At 42.4% G+C, this 5916-nt stretch overlaps 1 protein-coding gene and 1 long non-coding RNA gene across 2 annotated transcripts in view; one reads left to right on the top strand and one right to left on the bottom strand.

Moving 5' to 3' along the window:
• The window catches only part of CPA6 (carboxypeptidase A6), a 221922-nt gene that overhangs the window by 58476 nt on the left and 157530 nt on the right, over window positions 1–5916 (top strand). The window lies entirely within an intron of this gene.
• LOC107196538 overlaps window positions 1726–5916 on the bottom strand; it is a 186286-nt gene continuing 182095 nt past the window's right edge. Inside the window, exons 3-4 of the long non-coding RNA XR_003043714.1 lie at window positions 3727–3860; window positions 1726–2734 (exon numbers count right to left, since the gene is read on the bottom strand). This is a non-coding gene — a long non-coding RNA (uncharacterized LOC107196538). The remainder of the gene's footprint in view (window positions 2735–3726; window positions 3861–5916) is intronic.

Here is a 5916-nt window from a genome sequence, read left to right as displayed (position 1 = left end):
CACACACACACACATATATATATATATTTTATATATATCATACATATATTTTATATATATAGAGAGAGAGAGAGAGAGATGTAAACCCTGTAATTTACAATATCACATATAGCAGGTATTTCCTCGGGCTCTGCTGTTCTGGAGATAGCAATAAGTAATATTCTCAGGCTTAAAGCCCCAACTAGTCAAATATTTGGGGGACTCAAGAACAGCCAAGAGTTTAACAACTCTTCTTGATCCACAGATCCCACATCCTGCCCCCTGGACTTGGCCCTTCCCTTTCTGCCAGTGTCCTAGATAGCAAGGCTGCAGTCTTCACTCAGGGCCACTGTGTCACCAGCCTGGAGACACACTGGTTTATTGTGCCAAGGAAAGACCGATGGTGCCTGATATCATTTCAGATCAGGAGTGAAGCCTTCATGTTCAATCATGATGTCACAGGTCACAGCCACCCCAGCAGGCAGCTCCCGTCCCCAGTCAAAGCTGCATGAATCTGCAGCACCAGGTTCTCACTGTGCTGCCGCGTGGGGTTCTGGAGTAAAATCTTTGCTAAGAGTCCCTCCACCGCCTCTCGAACCAGCAAACCCGCATGTTTCCTTCTTCCCATCCCCAGTAACAAAGAAGAGCCAAGGGGCCTTTCTGTCTAGATTCGAGGGCTGTCAGGTCCCAGGCCTTGTGTCTCTTTTGCTCAGCTTCATCGGTCAGTAGCTGGGCCCTCCACTGGCACGTGACCCTCTTTAGCCCTCTCTCGCCAATGTCTGAGGTCTCCTTGGACCCATTTTCCTGAGAGAATGACTAATATCTTCCTTTGGAGAACTTGCTGCATATCTTCTGCCCACTTCTTTGACTCTCCTCTCCTCCTCGCATCCTCTCCCCTGGGGAAATGTGGCAGAGATGTATAGAACTAGCAATGAGGGAGCCAACACCTGTGTCCAAGCAAGAGGGAGAACCGAAGAGGCCATGTCCAACTTGGTTCTTTAAAGGTGAGAGTCTGCCATCTTACACAGAAAGAACAGTTTAGCATGTTCATTAAACTCTAAGTAGTTCAGTGGTCCTGACATGCAAATTATTATAAGACTGGAAACACCAAGAGATGAGATGAGCCTATAGAAATGGGGACAGGCACCAACCCCCAGAGGACACACATATTTTGTCAGTTAGCTATGCAAGGTTTACCAATTGTCAGGCACTGCTACAAGAGTTCGCCTGCATTAATTCATAACCCCATGAGACAGGCACTGTTATTATTCTCATTTTACAGATGAAACTGGAAACTGGAAACTGGAAGGGTCAAGTTATCATCTAGAATCCCACAGCTTGTCAGTGGCAGATCTGGGACTCAGATCCAGATTTTTTGGACTCTAAAGCTTGTACTCAAAGTTTATTGACTGTGCTCTTGAGAATGATTGCTGTAGAAAACAGGAACCCACTGGAAGATACAGAATAAGAGGAATGGTACAATAAAAATGAAACCATGGAAAGAAAAATGTATATACAGGAGGCTAGAAAGAAGCAAGAAGACCAGAAAGAGAGAAATGTCAATGAATTTGAACTTTATTGTTTAGGTAATAAAAAAATACACATACAATGGATTGATTTTAAAATATCTAATTAAATTTTCTTAAGATTTTCAAAATAGTTTTATCTAAACAGTATTGTTCAATTTTTTTCTTTCCAGTTTTTCTAGCTGGAGATGTTTATCTTGACTGTTTCTTGAGAGAGCTGTTCCTATGCCTTTTTTTTTTTTTCATCTCATTGGTGTCATACTCTTCAATTTCGGCAGTGGAGATTGAGGTCAGAGAGTAGGAAATTACAGCTTCATGTAGAGAATCAGTTGTGCAAGATCTGAGGGTCTGGGTTGTACACAGACATGCCTATTAAGGAGCCCAGGAGAGAACAGTATAGCACACGTTCAACCTGAATTGTTTTCACATATTTTGATAATTTGTTTTGTTTTGTTTCCTGAGAAGAAATAGAAATCTTGTAGAACAAAGCCACAAAATTGGTATCGATAGTCTACTCAACCTTTAAGAGTGAAACATTTGCTGATTTTTTTCGAGGGTAGGGAAGCGGGATGGGGAGGCAGGGAAGAGTAAGCAGCTTTAAATTCAGAAATAAGATAAGTTATTTATGATTTCTTGTGCTATTGTGATCTTTTTTTGTTTTGTTTTCCTCTTTCCCGAGTAGGACAAAGGATATTCTGATCTCTTTTGGTTTTGTGTGCAGTGAACTGTTTGAGTATAAGGCTCCTTCTCTATTCTTTAACACATTCAAGTAGCCTTGTAATTACCCAGATATAGCCAGAGTAATAGCTTTTCCTGGCATGATAGCTGGCGTTGCATCTTCGGCGACAGGGACCCCTACCCCGGGTGTCACGTTCTGGCCCTCCTCCAGCTGCACTCTCATTCTACTCAGTGTGCCCTTTGCATTGACTGTTTTGGGAATCCAGAGCCCTGGAATCCATGCCTAAACTGCCTCAAGTCCATTTAGGACCCACGTGAGCCTTGCAGCCCTAGGGCAAAGTGATGAAAAGGGGCAGGTATTTGTGTGAGCTCTGTTTGAAGCTTGGATATGCACACTGGGGTATCCATCAGCTAGGGGTAGGAGAACGCAGCAGATGGGCAGCAGGCTAGGGAGCCAACTCTCTCTGTGCTGCTACATTTGGGCACAGCACCCCGTGGACTCGAATACTTCTACCTTTGAACTTGCACTTCAGGCTATTTGGAAGGTATGCCTGTCAAGGGAAGAGGATAGAATATTTTATCATCTTATTACCTTGATTTTTAACTTAATATTTACACTTAACATTTAACTTAATATTTGGCATGAGGGTCTCCATTTACACTCTTCACTCCAGCCCTATCCAATTCTCTCACCAATTCTCTCACCTTGGAATGTAAGACTGGGGTTGGTTTCCGCTGGCCCTTTGAACTGAGAGCATCCAAACTTAGCACCTGAGTTCCATCATTCAAAGACTACCAATTAAAGGCTATGAACTTTTGGAATGAGAATTTTAGAGGTTCCCTGGTTCCTGTTCTGCCCAGATTTGGTTGCTCAACTTTTCCTTAAATGCTACAGAATACCTCCTCATCCTTCTTATAAAGGTCCTTTCCGAAAATTTTAAACCCTTACTATGTGCTAAATACTACATCGGTGATTAAAGTCATTCAAACCTCCCACCCTGATCGCAGGTATGATATTCTTCAGAGAAACCTGAGGCTCAGAGAAGTGATCTTCCCAAACTTATGCTGCCATGTGATTCAAACTTGGGTCTTCTGAATCCCAGGTCTTTCCATTATGCTCTACTGCCTCCATAAATAATAAAATCAGACCACCTGGACTTGGTTTTACTGACCCTGAACTAGATTTGAAATTACCAAGCCTCTATAACTGCTTTCTTCCTGGATTATTAAAACACTGACAAAGCCATGAAATGATTCCACAGTAGCAGGAAATGATATTTTAAAGGTTGCTATTTTTTCCAATTCATTTTTTGAAAATCGTCTTGGCTTATCACTCCCGAAAATTTCTAAGCAATAAAAGAAATGAAATGAAATGAAAAGAAAAGGCGATGTATCATAAAATGTGCTTTGCATCTTGATAACATAATGTGATCTATTTATTACTTATGATAAATGTGAAAATAAATTGTTTTGGTGGAATTCATGAATAGGACAGTTTGGGTAATGCGAAAATCTCGCTTCTAGCATTCAGCTGGTTGAATACCTTGTTGAAATGTAGAGTAGGACCTCAGGGCAGTTTTGCAAATATAATCAGGCTTGTAGTTTATTGAAGTATGGATTTGAAGTTTTCCAATGTATAATGTATTTTCAATAATAATCCAAGTGCCAGGAGACTGTCTAAAAGAGATTGGGAAATAATATTTTATTAGTGTGCATCAGAGGAGAAAGTTTTATCTAAGAACAGCCATTATAGTTTTAATCCATTCCATTTTCCTCCAAGATAAACTATATCCTGAATGACTCTAGCTAATTTTAACTGAAATAAGTAGGTTGGTATAGTCCTTTCCCACCTTAAATGGTGATCAGTTACACATATATTGCATCGCTTTGTTTCTTAATTAGCAATTTCTCCAGTTTGAGCGATGACTGGCAGCCATCATTTAATTGGAGAATCTCAGCATCCACTGATCACTTTTATAATCTGAATTTGAACTCTGTTATGTATCTGCTTCCATTCACTAGGGAGAATCCTGGCCCATTACAGTGCAAAAAGATAGCTTGATCAGTTACACATATATTGCATCGCTTTGTTTCTTAATTAGCAATTTCTCCAGTTTGAGCGATGACTGGCAGCCATCATTTAATTGGAGAATCTCAGCATCCACTGATCACTTTTATAATCTGAATTTGAACTCTGTTATGTATCTGCTTCCATTCACTAGAGAGAATCCTGGCCCATTACAGAGCAAAAAGATAGCCCGTATGTCTAAACCACAGGATGAGGGGCGAGGGGTATAAGAAAAGCTTGGAGAGGAAAGCGGGGGCCAACCGGAATAGGATTTCACAGGCCATGCGAAGAATTTGAGAGGATTTGTTTTTTTGTGAAAGGAAAAACACTAAAAAGTTTTAAGTAAGCGGGGGGTGGGGGTGGGGGGAGTGCAAGATACCATTGGATTTTTTAAAATTTTGTTTGCCTTCTTTGTGGAGAGCAAATCGAAGGAGAGCAAGACGGTCACAGAGAAACCAGTTAGGAGGCCGTGATAGTAGCTCAAAGAAGAGAAGGAGGAGGATGAGCAGTGGAGATGGGAGGAAGACTCGAGAGCTGTGGTAGCGGTAGAAGGTGCCAGATTCGATAACAGATTGGATGTCGGGTTGAGGGAGAAGGAACTTTCAAGACCCTGGTTTCAGCTCGCGGGGGCCGGGGATAGGGAGGTCTGGATTTGGGTGCCATTAAACAATGGAGAGGTGGATCTGAGGGAAAGATGAACTTCTCTGTTGCGTATGTGTCTGAGGTGTCCGGGAGACGTCCAGGAAGAGAGGATTAGCTAGACAGACAGTCAGATATGTGGGCAGGAACTAGGAAGACAGATTCGAGGTAGAGGTAAATTTTGAGACGTCGTCAACATGCAGAGGTATCAAAGTAATAGGATTGTGAAAGATTGCCTAAGAAAAGCATTGTGGAGTGAAAAGAGGATTAGGCCCTGAGAAATGACATTCAGAGGCAGGGACAACAGGAAGATCCATGGGAACAGCTGATTTCATAAGTTATACCTATGTTGCTATTCTTTTAACAAAAATGGATTACATACCTTATTAGAGGTTGGGCATGCCAAGATGCACTAGAACTCATGAGTCCCTGACCACAGGGAGATTGCACTGCGGCCATGGAGACAGCCATGGAAAGAAAGCATTACCATCCAGCGTGCATATGTAATGACAGATGTATTATACTTGCGTAATTAATAAGTACTGTAGCAAGTGTGATTGATATACAAGGTTCAATGGCGCCCTCACTCTGGGGTAGATAGGAAAAGAGATCAGAGCAGCCTTTACAGAAAAGCCCCTTAGCTGAGTGTTACAGGATGAGCAAGGAATCTTCAGACCAACAAGGTGGGGCAGAGTTTTCATTGAATAGGGAACGACAAAGACAAGGAGGGGTGAGTCAGCACACCACTCTCCAGAACAAAAAGGACACCGCTGTGGCGGAAGAGCCAGCCCGTGGGATGGGTGAGGAAGGCGGGAGAGGAGGCTGGTTCCCACATAACTCCATACGTGATCCGACGTTGTCAAAGGGGATTTCAAAACCTAGAGTAGCAACTGGCTGGACACAGGCACTCAGTGGATACTGAGTTCATGACTGAATACACAACCAGATTTGCATTTTGCAAAGATCCTTCTGGTGGCAGCAGAGAGAGTACCCTGGCGTGAGAAGGAAGTGAATATGGGGTCCACT

The sequence above is a fragment of the Pteropus alecto genome, unplaced genomic scaffold (genome assembly GCF_000325575.1).
Source record: "Pteropus alecto unplaced genomic scaffold, ASM32557v1 scaffold87, whole genome shotgun sequence".
Lineage (NCBI taxonomy): Eukaryota > Metazoa > Chordata > Mammalia > Chiroptera > Pteropodidae > Pteropus > Pteropus alecto.
This window is presented reverse-complemented; position numbering and strand designations above follow the sequence as displayed.